The following is a 17,322-nucleotide window of genomic DNA, read 5'->3' on the forward strand; positions in this document are numbered from 1 at the left end:
GCTCTTCAGATTAGGTTCTTACGTCTGGGTGATTCAGGCTGTTCTTAAGCCTCCTTGGGCTAAATTTAGAGCTGGTCTCTGCCCCACCCTTCCTCCCCAGGCCAAACCTAACCTTCAGGAATGGTAAGGATGCTGTGGCAAGGTGTCACCCTTCGAGTAAGGGTGATCCATCGGATCTGGGCCATCCCTCTAGGCAGGAAATGTGGCCTCCTTCCTCTGGTCCGAGCCGTTCCTCTTTGGCACCACCTCATAGTTTTGGCTTCTCAGATGCAAAGGACTAAAGCCACGGTTCCCAACGTGAGGCACACGCCCCCACAGTAGGGCAATTTGATTTTTAAGGGGGGCAATTCAAGAACCAATTAACAGTGATTTCTTTGCATTTCTTACAGTTCTAGGGGCTTCATATGCAGCATATAAATATATATTGTGACATACACATCTTTATGTTTTGAAACTTCATTTGCCATATTTTCATATCACTTCATTTCTTCTTAACAATTTCTTTGTGATATCTTCCTCAGTACTTCAACTGTCCTTTCGTTCTTCTCTTTCATGGATGCCGTGTTCTTTGGAAGTTTGTTTAAGACCAAGTTAATGGCCTTTTGGGGCGCAGGTGGCGCTGTGGGTTAAACCACAGAGCCTGGGGCTTGCCAGTCAGAAGGTCGGCAGTTCGAATCCCCACGACGGGATGAGCTCCCGTTTCTCAGTTCCTGTTCCTGCTAACCTAGCAGTTCGAAAGCACGTCAAAGTGCAAGTAGATAAATAGATACCGCTCCAGCAGGAAGGTAAAGAGCGTTTCCGTGCTCTGTTCTGGTTCGCCAGAAGCGGCTTAGTCATGCTGGCCACGTGACCCGGAAGCTGTCTGTGGACAAACGCCGGCTCCCTCGGCCTATAGAGTGAGATGAGCGCCTCAACCCCAGAATCGTCCGCAACTGGACCTAACCTTCAGGAGTCCCTTTACCTTTACCTAATGGCCTTTTAGGCTTCCTCCACATGAATAGGAGTTCACTTTTTGAATAATAATTATATGTCACAGGGGGCAGGGGATCAGGATTTTAGAGGTACTTAGGTGGGGCATGGCCAAAAAAAGGTTTGGAACCACTAGACTAGAGGCAGGGTTGAGGTTTGGGGGTTGCCACCTTGCCCGGAGCCCTAATTTGTTTTCCACCTCTTTTCTAATACATTTGTTTTAGACCACCTTTGTGATTTGTGGCATTAGAGCTCCCACTAAATTTTTTTGGCAGCTTGGTGTCAGAAGGGCGGGGTGGAGTCTCTCTTTTTCATGCTTCCCCCAACTCTGCTAATAGGGTTGTTGTCCTCCCCTCCCCCTCCCCCCCCAATTCCGCATGCTTAGGTTTCTTCCTGTCTCAAGGTGGATCCTCTTTAGGACCCCCCTCCCCTATGGCCTGCTTTCATGATGTGGGAAAGCTGGCTGTCCTGCAACTCTGACAAGTTGCATGTCAGGTTCATGGGAGTTGCATTTTTAAGGTATTAATCAGCATTAGTACATTAAAATGTATGGTGGTGGTTTTTTTAAAAAAAGAACTTTATTGTTCTGCTTGTGTGTTTCCTGTACTATAGCAACCCAGAGGCGTTAAAATGTACACAGCCAGTTTTGGTGGTTTATGAGGAAATGATTTTGCTCTGCAGCCCCACCTAGCAAGAGAGGCCTCGCTGCAGCCTTGCCTGCTCGACTCCAGGGCTCCCATCTCCCAATAACTGTGGCTGCATCGCACTAGTCAGTTAGGGGAAGGAACTGTAATTTTTCTTGCCAGAGAGCATGCTTTGGATGCAGAAGGCCCCAGGCTAGGTCCCTGCCTCTCAAAATGAAGAGTAGAAGATATCCAGGCTTTTAGATTTGTGGCATCAACCTTTTTTAGGATTCCCTCTTGTGAAATATTAGACTGGCTGTTCTTTTCTCAGCTCCTGTTCATAACCTTTCTCTCCCAACAAGCCTTTTAAGTAGAGATCGTTCCCAGTCTGCCTCTGTACTGGAATGGGCGTGTGTAGCTTTCCATGTTTCAATTATTTTATTCTTTGCTGCTCCTTTGGTACTTAGGGCAGGATGTGAGTAAGCAATACTAATGATCACCCTTAAAAAAAGAGAGACACCCTTAGCTGCTGCCCGTTAGAGTAGACATCACTGAACTAGATGGGCAAAGAGTGTGACCTGTTCTGAGGCAGCCTCAAGGATGTTGCTCTGTTACCTACAGTATAAAACATATCCCTGCCCACTTCACTCACGCCTGCGTCTCATTGACACATTTTACCCATCACTTGGGAAGACAGGCAAACTAATACCAGTGTACTGGAAGAAGCAAAGATCACGGGTGTTGAAGCAATGATTCTTCAATGCCAACTTCGTTGGACTGGTCATGTTTTGCGGATGCCTGATTATTGTCTTCCAAAGCAACTACTCTATTCCAAACTTCAAAATGGAAAGCGTAATGCTGGTGGTCAACAAAATAGGTTTAAAGACAATTTTTAAAAAATGCACTATAAACACCAACAATTGGGAAGCACTTGCCTGCGAGCGCTCCAGTTGGAGAACAGCCTTTACCAAAGGTGTCATGGGCTTTGAAGACTCAGGACACAAGGGAGAAAGGTGCTAAGAGGAAGGTACGCTTCGCAAATCCACACCGTGATCAACTCCCGCCTGGAAACCAATGTCCCCACCGTGGAAGGACGTGTGGATCCAGAATTGGCCTCCACAGTCACTTACGGACTCATTGTTAAAACCGTGTTTATGGAAGACAATCTTACTTGGCTACGAGTGATTGCCAAAGAAGAAGAAAATATCTCCCTGCCCACTTCATTCACTCCTGCGTCTCATTGACAGCGGGTAAGAGACCCTACCATAAATGATATGCCAGGCTGGAAGTGGGAGCCTTGCAGTATTGGGTAACAACTAAACAATGAGAGTGTGCGGTAGGAATGTCCTTTGATACTTCTTTTTATAGCCTGCGTTGTATTGACACCTGAAACTGGCTGGGTGGGGACACACCTGAGCTGCTACTGTTCCTGCTTCGTTCTGGATCTTTTCAAAAGGAGTGAGAACAGAGAGCATTCTTTTCCTCTGTGAACACACAGAGAGAATAATTTCCTTACTTTGGTGGGTAGGGTAGCTGCTTCAGGCAGCTGTCACTCAAATGTTTATATCCTGCTTTTTCTCTGCCGTTAAACTCAAAAGGGGTGGGTTTAAAGGAGGCTCCCAGGGGTCTCCCACTGGCCAAACCCAAACCCGTGTAGCTTCTGCCAGTGGCTGCCTCATGTACCCTCTGACCTTGGCACTTCATTGGTCTGTTCTGATGGGTCATTTCTGAAGCACACAAGAGGAAGTTGCCGCACATAGGAGGTTGCTGTATACTGAGTGAGGCCATCTAGCTCAGCATTATCGACAACTGACTGGCGGGTGCTCTCTGGAGTTTTAGCAGCACTGGATTAACCATTAAGCAAAAGAAGCACGTGCTTAGGGCATCAAGGGAAGAGGGGCACCATAGACATTTTCCATTGCTGGATTTACCATGGACCATATGCTGCAGCTGAAAAAGAGCCTCCAACTATAAATGAAAATAATAATAATAATGTGTTCCCTCGTAAGTCGAACGAAATCTGTTTTGGAAGTCCATTTGACTTCCAAAACATTTAGAAAGCAAGGCACAGCTTCCAATTGGCTGCACAAAGCTCCTGCAGCCAATCAGAAGCCCCAGATGTTGTGTCGGACGTTCGAGTTCCAAAGAATGTTTGCAAACCAGAACACTCACTCCTGGGTTTGTGGCGTTCAGGAGCCAAAATGTTCCATTTGCAAGACATTCGACTTCCAAGGTACAATTGTATACATTAATGACATACTGTACATGAATCTTGGAAATACAACAACGAAATGAGAATCTGGTAACTGGTAAACTGCCACTTGGTCCACCGAGGCTCATGTGCTTGTATTTTGAATTAGATAGATATGGGCACCAAATACTTTTAAATGCTTAGGGCAGCTAAAGGTTTTAATCCAGCCCTGGGTTTTAGGCAGGGTCTATCCCAGCCCTATCTGGAAGCGGCAGGGATTGAAACTGGAACCTTCTACATGCAAAGCAAGTGTCCTGCCACTACACTTTTAGGGATCACACACACACACAAGCACAGCCAGTGTTGGAAATCAACACAGCCTAACACCCTTTTGATTACATGGTTAGCTGGATAACCATTCAATACAGCTATTTGCCTCTTCATGCAAACACAGAGATCAATTTACCGTATTTTTCGCTCTATAAGACGCACCAGACCACAAGACGCACCTAGTTTCTGGAGGAGGAAAACAAGAAAAAAATATTCTGAATCTCAGAAGCCAGAACAGCAAGAGAGATCGCTACGCAGTGAAAGCAGTGTTCCCTCTTGCTGTTCTGGCTTCTGGGATAGCTGCGCAGCCTGCATTCGCTCCATAAGACGCACACACATTTCCCCTTACTTTTTAGGAGGGAAAAGGTGAGTCTTATAGAGCAAAAAATACGGTAATTGACCTCAGCTAAGACATGATGTGTTCATGCAGAGCAAACTGTTCCAGGCGCCTTGAACAAGCAAGAACCATCACATGCTATAGCAGACCAAAACAAAAAAGATAATAAAAGTCTATAAATGCAAATGGAAGTTTATTGCCTAGGTTTCGGGAAACACCTGTAAAGCAGCTTGAGCCAACGAGAGGACTATCCAAAACTACCAGAAACCTACCTACCTCAAAAGTTACGAGCAAGTTCAGCAAAATATGGGTTACCAGAGAGATATACTAAATAAGAGCTTCCATTAAGTCTAAATAAAAGAAACGAGATTACATAGCTAGCCCAGACATGTTATATAGACCATGCTCATTGGAAAAGGGTCCTAAACTTCTGCCCTTCTCTGCAAAAATGCATTGGACAGCCAACGCTTCCTTTAGAACCCAGAAAGCTCCCCTTCCCCTTTGCTCTGCCCAACTTGACTTTGTGCCCCCCCCCCCCACACACAAATCAGGGTAGCTTTCAATGTTAAAACCGGACAAAACTGAAATGCCTTCCCCTCTCAATTTTATTTTAAATATTTTATTTACAAAAGTATTTTTTATATATACTCCTACCAAAACAAAACTTCAGGGTGGTGTATAACAAGAAAACAAATGAAAGTAGCTAGCTGGGGTTGGGGAATTAAACAACGCCATAGGTCTGTTGCTGTGAAAGTCTTAGACATGCCTGAAAGTCAAAAGTGAGGGTGCCTGACCAGTCTCTGCTGGAAGCACAGAATGGGACCAGTGGCACAAAATACCCAATACAGTACTTCTAGTAGAGACCAAGCAGGCCTCTGTAATGCAGGGGACAATTACCAGAATTCCTCCAGCTGATTTTCTCTTTCCATGGCTCATTTTGCATATCGTAAATCCCTGCATATTTTACAAAAACTAAACCATTCAGTATTCCATTATTACATCCATCAAAACTTATTTACACTGTTGAATTTATCTTAATGCTGCCAACCTTTTCAAGTGTACATAATTTCCCCCCACATATTCAATAAACATTTACCAGTCTTCTCTAAATGTATGTTCTTCTTTTGCTCTTATTCTGTATGTTAAATCTGCAAGCTGCGCATATTCCATCAGCTTAAGTTGCCATTCTTCTTTAGTTGGGACCTCGCTCATTTTCCATTTTGGGGCTAACAAAACACTGGCCACATTAGTGGCATACATAAATAACCTTTTTGACACCTGGGAATTTCCATCTGAATTCTCCCCAACAAAAAGGACTCTGGTTGTTTTGGGAAAGTACTTTTAAACATTTTTTTCAATTCATTATGGATTATTTCCCAGTACTCTTTTACCCTTTTGCAGGTCCACCAAAGATAAAAGGTCCTTAAGCTGTCTTGGACCCAAGTTGTTAAGGGCTCTGTACGTTGACATAAGAGCCTTGAACCATCTGAATTGATGGGCGTTCAACAAACTCTGTAGATCTGTCATGTATAATGAGCAGATATGCAGGCATTTTAGTGCATAGACACGTGCAAGGAAAATGACCACAGCTTCTCACCAGGCACGTACAATGCCTGCAAGCACGTTTTGAAGCATGCCCTCATTTCCCTCTTCCTCCAGCCAGCTGCCTCCAGAAAGAGCCCTGCCATTTTCCCCCTAGCAAAAGTTTCGTTTCAAATACAGGTTGGTGTGTGTGTTCCTGAGGTTTAAAAAAAAAGGCACCTGGTGAGTGACTGCTACCTGCCCAGGTATGCAAGGGGTGTGGTTCAGCTGACAGGCTCGCTCTCATAGGGACTGGTAAGTCTCAAGCCACATCGGTAATTTCTGCTTGCCATGTCAGATGCCACCAGCTGGGTGCCCAAAGCAGAGATGGTTGAGAACTAAAGAGAGGGACTGCTGCGTACAAGGTAAGTCTAAAAGTATGGTGGGAGCTTGCGGGGGGAAAGGGGAGGGACAAGCAAGGAGCCTGGGCTTCGTGGGGATGGAGCCTAGTTAGTTGGTTGCACCAAGGGAACTTGGTCCTCAACTCTCTGGTGTAGAGAAACAAAAAGGGCCTTGCTCAGCAGAGCAAGAAAGTTGGCTTTCTTCTGGCAGGGTAGATTTTTCTGAGAAGGGCAACATTTTGGACAAACAGAAGCACTTGATTTACAGCAGGGACTGTGCTGTGGCTCCTAAAATGAGAACCCTTTTATTTGGAAGAAACTCAGATATGGGTTTAACGTGGATCTTATCAGTTGCCAAAAAGAGATCACATTGTTTTTTCTGTTGAGAGGGGGCTGGAAAGTAAGGGGGGGGGAGGTCTCTTTCAAAGCATCCAGAACTTAAGTTGTGTTCATTGTGTTTCTTAGTAATTGACTAGAATACTGACCGGGCACTTATATTTCCACAAATTAAAAGGGTAGAGTCTTTGTTTTTAATTGAATGTCGAACATCGCAGGCAGACCCTGGAATACCTGCAAGGGGCCAGGCCCCCGGAGCGCTGGTTGTGTCATTGATCCTTCCCACCCACAAAAAAGCTTCCACATGTAGTTATAGTTTTAAAGAAAGATTGAGCAGAGATAGGCCTGCACATGCCAGTTTTTTCTCTTAACGGTATTCTGCGTGTGTCAGTCACATTTTCCCACTGCCGCCACAATCCCCTCGAGGGTGCCTGTTCTGCTTCTTTTTCCTCAGTGTTGGCTTAATCTCTTTTTACACAGTTTCTTGCCGTGAGATCCAGGAAGCTCTAGCCCAGGGAGCGGCTATTTTGAGGCTTTTTGGTTCTGAATAGGAAGATTCCAGATTTGTGTGGAACAGAAAAGAGATATGTTGTTTAAAAAAAAACATCAAGTGTGTGTTTTTTTGTGGTGATATCTCATTTAGTAACGAGAGAACCTCTAAACATACGCAGAAAGACTTTCCTTGCCAAAGCATCAAAAGCTAGTCCTACATTTCTTGATTGCAGCTAAGTCATATTCAGAGTAGACCCACTGAAATCTTAGTCATCATAACTGACTTTTGTCCATTGGTCTAAATCATGGGTAAGCAAACTAAGCCCCGGGGGCCGGATCCGGCCCAATCACCTTCTAAATCCGGCCTGCGGATAGTCCAGGAATCAGCGTGTTTTTACATGAGTAGAATGTGTGCTTTTATTTAAAAGCCATCTCTGGGTTATTTGTGGGGCACAGGAATTCGTTCATTATTATTACCGTATTTTTCCAGAATATAGTCTGGGCCCCCACAAGGTCTGAGGGACAGTGGACTGCTGAAAAAGTTTGCTAACCCCTAGTCTAAGCGTTCTCATTAGGGGGTCATAATTGTAAGTATTGAGCTTCAGCACACATACGCCCCTCTTTTGTTAAAGGCTTTGACAGCAAACATGGGCAAGGATTAAACCTGAAAATATTTGGGTATCTGATCCATTTATTTCATTTTTACAGTTATATCCTACCTTTTTGTCCAAGGACAGTGTTACTTGGCTTCTTTTAGGCAAATTTTCTCTATTAAATCCTTGGCTTTATTGGTATATTTCCCAGAATGGTTGCTGCATCTTTGACTTAGTTTCTTTATGGCTGCCTACCCTCCAATATATCAGATGAGATGTCCATTTTTGTAAGCCTCCTACTCTCGCATCAAGGATCACTGCCTAATCCTCACCACCACCAGAACAGCACAATGCACAATTTATACATTGCTGAGAGTTTGTGACCTCAGCAGTGACAAACTGTAGAATGGGCTTTGTTCCCTATGCGGAAGCTTATTGTTCAAGCGCATGTAGAATCTCTAGCAGAGACAAGAAGGGGGAAAGCCACAGAAAAGTGGTAGAACATCTGCTTTGCATGCAGAAGGTTGCAGGTTCGAACTCTGGCATCTTTAGGTAGGCCTGTCAAAAACCCTGGAAAGCCACAGCTATTCAGTATAGACAGTACAGAGCTAGATGGAGCAATGGTTTGTTTTGTTTTAATTCAGCTTCCTATATTCCTATGATAAACTTGGGCCAAATGCCGCATGACATTATTCCGACTTTTAAAAAGTGCCTTAAATTGGCTGCATTAATTTCAAAGAACAAGTTGCTGTGGGGCCCCACTCTGGAATATGCTCTAATGCCTCATTCCCCCCTCCACACTGTTTGCCTCCAAAGGTGCTGTTTTTCCTGCCAAAGCCCTGGAGCTTGGGCTGAGCCTGATAAATGACAACTCAAGCAATTTGCACTAGCAACATACTAATTAGGCATCCCCCAAAGGCAAAAAAGAGAGAGAGAGATTTACCATAACAGGGAGAAGAACCAGGAAACAGGGGCTGCCCCCATTTTGGGGGAATATACTATTTCTTGCAAACAGCCTTGTTTGTGCCCTTTTGCATCAAAAAACAGGATGTATATGCGTTTTGGAAATGAAAGAAATGTGTAAGAAGAGGAAAAAGTGGGGCTAACATGTAGATAGTGTATACTTTCTCCACAGACAGGTTGTGGAGCTCTCACCTGCCTACAATTCATACCCTCTCTCAGAGGTGAGGGCGAAAACGCATTATGCATGCTTAGAGGTGCGCCTATATTTTGTCGCTTCATTTCACACATCCAGGATTAGGCAGCGGCTTTCAAAACAGATTACCGAATTCAGAGTTACGCTTTGGGTATACTAATCAGATACAGCAGCGTCATCTAGCAGTTGGCTAAAATGACCCAGAAATCATGGGGCCCTGAGCAAAGTATTTTCACCTTGTGCAAGGCAGACAGAAAATCAACAGGTGCAGTTTCTTTGTGAATGGAGGCGCAACACTAGGGAAATCTTGGATTTCTGCCTCTTGGGTTCTAAAAGGGCAGAAACCCTGCAAAAATTAAAAAGGGATACACCACCTTCTTGAAACCCACCTAATTTGGATGTGGGTGGGCAGGTAATGTTTTGGGGGGAAAGTGGTGACATATAAGCAGTAATCCTTTTTCCTTTCTGGCCTAAACCCAAATACACAGTCCAACTGAGTCAATATTGACCATTGTTTCTTCATATCAACCACGGCTGGCGATAGACCTGTGCATAAATGAGCATTGCTTGCAAATCTGTAGCTGGGATATTTAAGCAAATATCGGGAAGAGAGTATCCTGTTTCTCTCGCCCCCACCCGCACTATTAAACACTACGACCTCTGCTTTAACCATTAAGCCGCTTGCTCCTTGTGCGGCTTCTTCTCTGAAAAAGAAGCATAGTTAGAAGAGAGCAGGTTGGCTCTGCTCCAAGCATAGAAGGAGGTTAAATCCCACCTTTAATAAACAAAGCACCTTGCCAGGTGAAACGAAACAGGTGTGGCCGTTGGCAAGAGATGCCGCAGCATTCTTGGGCAGGAGTGAGGCCTACTTACTTTTCTTTACCATGTGTGCATGATCGCACACCCTTGTACTGTAAATGATCTGGGGTTTTATTTATTTGCTCACACACAAAAAAACCAACCCTATACCGCCCACATGTAGGTACATCATGCCGGTCAGCATAATAAAATCAGAATACAATGAGGTACAGAATACCATTGTGGCAAAGTGGTTAGTGTGTCAGAATCGGAGACCAAGGTTCAAACACCAAGCCCACTGGGTCGCCAATCGCGATCTCTTTTAGCCGAACCTGCCTCGCAGCGTTGTTTTGAGGATAAAACTGAAAGGCATCCTAGAAGAATACATGTGACGATAAATGAATAAATAATCGACATCAGATTAGTACAGGGGTCACAAACTTTTTCAGCAGGGGGCCGGTCCACTGTCCCTCAGACCTTGTGGGGGGCCGGACTATATTTTGGGGGGAAATTAATGAACGAATCCCTTTGCCCCACAAATAACCCAGAGATGCATTTTAAATAAAAGGACACATTCTACTCATGTAAAAACACACTGATTCCTGGACCGTTCGTGGGCCGGATTTAGAAGGCAATTGGGCCGGATTTGGCCCCCGGGCCTTAGTTTGCCTGCCCATGGATTAGTACATCAGCACAACTGGGTTTACCTTTTACCCAGCCCCACTCTTTCCAGGCTGCACTTTAATGTCCAAGCATAATGTTCTTGGTTTTTTTGGGAGGGGTTACCCCAAATATTCCCCACAAAAATCCGCTCCTTAAAGCTGAATCAGAGCAGGATTGAAATGGTGATTAAAATTAAAATTAAGCAAATATGTAAATAAATTAAACCATCAGGGCAGTAAAGGCGGGGAAGAGAAGGGAATAATGATCCCTCCCTTCTCTAACATCAGGATTTTCTTCCTTCATCACAGCCGAGACCTTTAAAAAGTTCCTTTTTGAGCCTCCCTCTTACTAAGGCCTAAAGCCTGACAGTACCCACCTCAGGTGTGAAGGCATGCAAATGTAGCATCAAGGTACCTGAGCCACAATGCAAAGCATTCACCTCTCAACTAGCAATGTCAGCTTGAATTTGCTAGTCATATAATATTGTTTAGGACGCTTCGGCGAAGTGGATTCTAACTGCAAGAACAAGGGAAATGAGTGCAGAGCTCAGGGTACTTACGTGTGTGTGTGTGTGTGTGTGTGTGTGTGTGTGTGTGTGTGTGTTGGGGTTGGGGATAATGATCCCTGAAATCAAATGTCCACTGGGTGTCCGTTGGCAGCTGCCTGGGCCTGCTTAATGAATTCTGAAACCACTCTTCTAGTGGGAGAACAGGCATTTGCCGTTGTTCTTTTTAGCACAGGGGTAGGGAACCTTTTTCATCCCCAAGGCTGTATTTCCTTATAGGTGACCTGCTGAAGGCCACATGCCCAGAGGTAGGCAGGGCCAGAGGCAAAAGTGGGCAGAGGAGCAAAGGCAAATATTACTTTTCTACAGCACTTCCCTCTCCGTCCTCCACCCAGACAAGCCACAGAGTTTTTAGGGACACATCCCAGCCAGGTAAAAACACTCTAGGTCATGGCTGTCAACTTGCAGATTTGAAAATAAGGGACCAGCAGCCAAAATAAGGGACCTGCAGCCTCACCTGTGCCAGGCACTCCAGTCTTCCTGTCCTCCTGCAGTCTGGTCAAACTCATGCTGGGTAGCTTTGAGAACACTGTCCAACCAACTTTGTAACCAGAGGTTCAACTGAATAGAATCTGAATCACATGCACCACAAGGCCTATGCAGCCTCAACTTAAGATGGCTCCCCGGCCTGGCTTTGCACTGCAAAGTTTGCAGCAGCACGTGCAACAAAATGGCGTCCAGCATTAAAAAAACCCTCAGCTTGCATTAACTAGCCACACACAAGGCATGCAAGCTCCACCCCCCCCCCAGTCGTTCTTAGACTTCTTATTGGGTGAGCAACACAGCCAAGCAACACAGCTGGAGCCTCCCTCCTCCCTGTCCGGCAGGGAGGGAGGGAGAGGAGCTGCTTCCTTTGAAAATTAAGGGACATCATTTAAGGGACATTTAAGGGATATCCATCAATAAGGGACAGCAGCGGGACATGGTGCTGGAATAAGGGACTGTCCCTTCAAATAAGGGACACTTGACAGCTATGCTCTAGGTGCAAAGCAGGATTGGTGTGGGGAGAGTTCCGAGGGCCAGATAGAGAGTGCTGGAGGGCCACATATGGCCCCCGGGTCTGGGGTTCCCAGTGCCGGATTTATGTATAAGCTAAACAAGCTATATAACTTAGGGCACCACTCTCTTGGCCCCCCCAAAAAAAATAAAGGAAAAAACTGGATGTACATTTTCAAAATATAAGATAAAAAACAAATAAAATAAAACAGTGTTTTGTGTTGTGTAGCTGCCTATGATGTAAGTAATGGGCCCTGCCTGCTAGCCTGCTCCCTAAAATATCACTAGTTTGCTCATTTCTATATATAGGATGCCTACATTCTGCATGGACTGGTTGCAGGGCAACATGCATGGCAAATGGCTTTAGATACCTATTAGGCCCATAAATTACCATATAGCATCTATTCAACTCAAAAAACAGCAACAATTTGTTGTTGACAAAGGACAGCTGGACATATAAAAGGCCCCTTTACCTTCAGTAGCTTAGGGCCTCATCAAACCTAATTCCAGCCCTGGGGGCTCCCCACCCCATAGAGCAACAAAAGCTACTTGCTTTCTCTATGCAGGCTTCTTGTGAAATGGATAACCTTCTCTTTTTTCTTTTTTGAATTTGCATTTTATTTATTTGTTAACATTCTTATATTACATCGGTAAACGTTGTCATATTATATTACAGGACTTACTATAATGTAATTTCCAACATGTATACAAAATTTATATACAAATTTTATATACCTAGAAAGAAAATGAAACAAACAAACAAACAAACAAAAAAGAACAGAGAGGGGAAAAACAAAAACAATTCCCCCCCTCTAAAATCATATACCGTACATACCAACACACTAGATTTCCTGTCTCTCCCGTTGTATATTCCTTTTTTACAAATGAATGTACTCTTATTGTTGTACATTTCTTTACATTTTATCTAATACAGTCCTATATCAATATGTGCTCTTAGTCTTATTTCTCAACTCATTCTCACTCCAGCGTCAATCAAATGCTAGCATAGATAGCGAACCTTTACTGTACAGTGGTGCCTCGCAAGACGAAATTAATCCGTTCCGCGAGTCTCTTCGTCTTGCGGTTTTTTCGTCTTGCGATGCACGGCTATTAGCGGCTTAGCGGCTTAGCGGCTATTAACGGCTTAGCAGCTTTAAGAAAAAGGAAACAAACTCGCAAGAACTCGCAAGACGTTTTGTCTTGCGAAGCAAGCCCATAGGGAAATTCGTCTTGCGGAACGACTCAAAAAACGGAAAACCCTTTCGTCTTGTAGCACCCTGCTTGTGGTTAACGCTTAGCTGGAATGAAATATTCAACGCAGCAACAGAGAAATTAAAATAATTTATTTGTCAGACAAATAAATGTGAGGCACAGTGGTATATGGTTACCAAGCTCTGGCCTGGCCTCCTGCCATTATGGCCAGCACTTATATTTCCTTAATCCAGCCCCCTATGCTCCTCCTGTGGCTGCATCTGTCCCATCAGCCTGGTTGAAATTCCTATTGGCTGATTGGTATGACCAATCACAAAAATACACTCATTTCCTATTGCCTTTTATGGGAGACAAAGAGCTATATTTCCTTCCATTTATAATTGACAAACAAGTATTAATATATCTTTACATGTGTCTCAACAAAGAATCTTAATTACCAGCTCACCTCCTGCCCTCCTTGCCCTACTGCCTTCTAAAACAAATGGTTAATCTTAAATTTTTATCTTAAACATATGTCAAGGATCTTGAGTTTCACATCAACATTGAAAGATCTACTTCATATGAAGGTTTCTAAACAAATGTCTGACAACCATATATATCAGAACTGCTCGGATGGCGTCTCATTTCTGGCAGGGGGGCTAGGCTCATCTGCCCCCCTGGTCTCCTACAGCAATATGACTCTATGAAATAAGAATTTAACATTTCTTTCTTTCTAGATCCTTTGCATAATTACATTTAAGCCAGCATATTTCATACATTATCATAGATAGCTTTTTAGAAGGATAAACTTCCTAAAAGTAACAAGGAAGGAACAGTTTACAGCCTCAAAGTAAAATAGGAAATAAAAAGCCTCTTCCTCTGTTCATACTCCAGCTAGTTGTTTCGTTTTCCATTAGCTCTTCCTCAAACTCTCTCAGTTTAAGAAAGAAACAGTTTTAAAAGACTTCCCAAAAATGCTTTAAAAAGACTTCCCAAAAAGCCTCTCTTTCTGCCAGCTGGATGCTTCTCCATTTGGTCTTGGCCTTTTAACCTTAGAAAGAAGATCTGGCTCAAGTTTAAGGCACATGGTTTTATTTTACTGTTTACTAACTCTTAATTATGTTGGGTCCGTAACCTTGCTCTTTAACCTGTAATTCCAGCTTTTATGACTTTGAGAATTGTTTTCTGCTATAAATCAAAGGGGGGCCCCTTGTCTTAGGAGAATGGCCAAGGTTTTCTCTATAAACAGCTGGCCTTCTTGCCTGGCATGAAACATTTGAAAATCTAAGCCCATTTAATTTAGGAACCTGATCAAATATAAGCCAATATATGCCTTGATTAAAAATGCAGTCTATATTCAGATGCCACATTCCCCCCTTTCAAGCTCAAGGACCTTGCTACAAAGCGTCCTTGATAGCTTGATCTTAAAACATGAGATGATACATGGCATCATACATAAAACCATTACCACTACTGTCAAGAAAAACAAGCAAGACAATAGTATCCCTTTGAGTCCTGTGACATTAAGTAACCAATTGGTGAGCCATCCCATATCCCATCCTTCCCATGTTTATACTGGGACATGTGCTATATTCTCCATCTTTGTAGCCAACACACGGATTGCCTCACCATTATCAGAAATGTTAAAGCAACAGGCATTCCCTGTCAAGTTCAAGACTCCACATAGACCTCCCTGCTTGGCAAGTACATAATCCATTCCCATTTTCAGCTGCAAAATAGCGGCTCTACTTTCATCCAGCTGTTATGCAATAAGTCTCAAACTCTGGGCCGTTGCATTGGTTACAAGTTCCACTACTGCTTGTAATTGAATTATTCTGTTTAGATTATAAATAGGATCCCGTGCCCCTTGTATGAGCTCACCAGGATTCCAGGAGGCAGGATCATAATAGGCTATAATGCGCTCTGGTGGCCAATCATTAGTACCGCTCCAACTTTGGGTACTTCCTCCTGCTATACGAGAAATATCAGCATTCCTTCGTGTTCGCTTAGCTGAACTAGTGGGCATATCCACATTGGTGGTAATACCCATCCCAGGAAACAAGTCCCACTCCATTTGGAAGGGAGTTTCTTGTATGCCCATTCTCCACATATCCACCACAACCATCGGGTCTGAGGTTTTTGGTACGTGGAGTACAGAAGGCGAAATATCAAAAGAGGCAGAGAGTTCACAGTGCAGTATGTTAGATTGCCTTTCTCTGTCACAGTTATGTTCCATACCACTTTCCATGCATGAATAAAAGGAGGTGCACAGGGCAAGGCATTCCGAGTTCGATAGGTAGTACCGTGTGCCCAGGTATGACTATTCTTAATATAATCCCAAGTATAGTGACAATGAGAAGAGCCTATCATGGTAGAATCAGCTGCATCTGATGATTTATGTACACAGAATTCCCCTTGTACAGGTGTAACTGTAATGGTTTAGTTGAGTTCCATCCGGGGAAATTCTGTATTTCTGTTTGGTGTGGCATTTCGCTTACCATACCAATGGCATCTAATGGTATCGGTAATAAGGGCATACCTCCCTCTGAATCATCTGGCCCAAGAGAGCAAACAAGGCAATTGGTCCTATTTGCAACATTGGCTACCATTTCAGCTAAACCTACCCACATATTGTGGTCATAGCTGAATCCATATTTAGCAAATCTGGTCAGATTCAAGGACCCTTCCCCTTACCAAGGGATCAGGATTAATAATAAAATCATGTTGATGTCTAGCATATGCATTCCTTCCACAAAAGATTACCTTATTGTGATAGCATAAAACTATTAGTCCCAATATAATTCCCCCAGTGACAGAAATGGGGAACCACCAAGACCAAAACATATATCCCAAGGATCCCCAATGTGTAATATCTCTGATAATTGTTCCACAAGGGGGCAGTCAATCAATTGTATAAGAGAATCTTCCCTTTCACAATCGCTGGTTCAGATGCTCCTCAAGCTTCAGGCGTGCGCAGGTCAGCCAGCTTCCAGATTGTGGCTGCAGCAGGCCGGTCGTCTAATGTTGCCCGTGACCTAACCCGTTCCCCGTAGGGCTAGATACAGGGGTTTTTGGAGAGAGTCAGTTTTAAAGGATTAGAGGGGTCACCTTTGCACGTCCAACTGCCTTCGGACTTCTTCAAACGGGAGTGATGAATCCAGGGGGTCACCTCAGCTACCTTCACCGCTGTTGGAGTAGAGAGCAAGACGGTGTAAGGTCCACGCCACTTAGGTGCAAGTGGATCACGTTTTCCACTCTTTCACCCATATGCTATGCCAGCCTGGAGCTGATGAATCGGCTTGGCAATGCTGCACGGCGTGTGCTTGAGGGCCCACCTGTTAAGATAAAAAAACAAACAAACACGGGAGAGAGACAAAAACACGGGAGAGAGATTGCACTTGTCCCTGTGTCACATGGTCTCCTATTTGTTTGAGGTCAGTTGGAATATCCTGAACAAAGGAGGGCGGCCTCCCATACAGGAGCTCAAAAGGTGACAACTTAAGTCTTTTTGTGGGTAACACCGAACACGAAACAGTGTTATGGGTAACACGTCTACCCTCCTGAGACTTTAGACATATTAGTGGGCTTCTGGCATGCCCTGCGGATACCTTGCACAAGCGTCTGGCGGTAGGTGGTAAGCCTGGCCAGGTGAATTGCATTGTTTGGATCCCAATTAGGATCTTCCAAGGGAAAGTTGTCTTGGAGATGACGGTCAATATTATAAATATTTCCCACTCTGGCCTGCTCACGCAAATATATCTGTACCTTTTTAATTACGTCTCTCCTTTCCTCAGTGGTGAAGAGAGTATTCAGGAGCTGGCGACAATCTGTCCAAGTAGGACTATGAGTATTTTACTATTGAAGTCACCAAGTCCATCATAGCCTGAGGTTTTTCTGCGAAAGATGGGGCGTTTTCCAATTCATCAGACTGTAGTTGTGAATGGAATACATTGCAGGGTCGAAGTTCGAGGTGGCCGTGGTCCAGGTTGCCCATTAACCAGCACAGGCTCCTCAAGTGCATCAAATACTCTTCTAAGAGGGGCTACTACGTGACCTTTTTCTTCACTTTGCTCTAGGGGCCTCAAATCATAGGGGATGGTATTTGTCCCAAGGCGTTCTTTTAGCAGCTTAATACGCCTGGCTGTATTGCTTGCTGACCG

General features: G+C 44.1%; 1 protein-coding gene across 2 annotated transcripts in view; it reads left to right on the top strand.

Moving 5' to 3' along the window:
* The first annotated feature begins 6,249 nt into the window (after positions 1-6,249).
* The window catches only part of EPS8L1 (EPS8 signaling adaptor L1), a 45,930-nt gene continuing 34,857 nt past the window's right edge, over positions 6,250-17,322 (top strand). The window contains exon 1 of one of the 2 annotated variants that reach the window (XM_028751826.2): positions 6,250-6,396. The gene's annotated coding sequence lies outside the window, so the exon portion shown is untranslated. Of the gene's footprint in view, positions 6,397-7,708; positions 7,788-17,322 lie in introns of those variants that run through there. The other variant, XM_077917080.1, reaches the window with a different exon arrangement.

Source organism: Podarcis muralis, chromosome 13 (genome assembly GCF_964188315.1).
Source record: "Podarcis muralis chromosome 13, rPodMur119.hap1.1, whole genome shotgun sequence".
NCBI lineage: Eukaryota > Metazoa > Chordata > Lepidosauria > Squamata > Lacertidae > Podarcis > Podarcis muralis.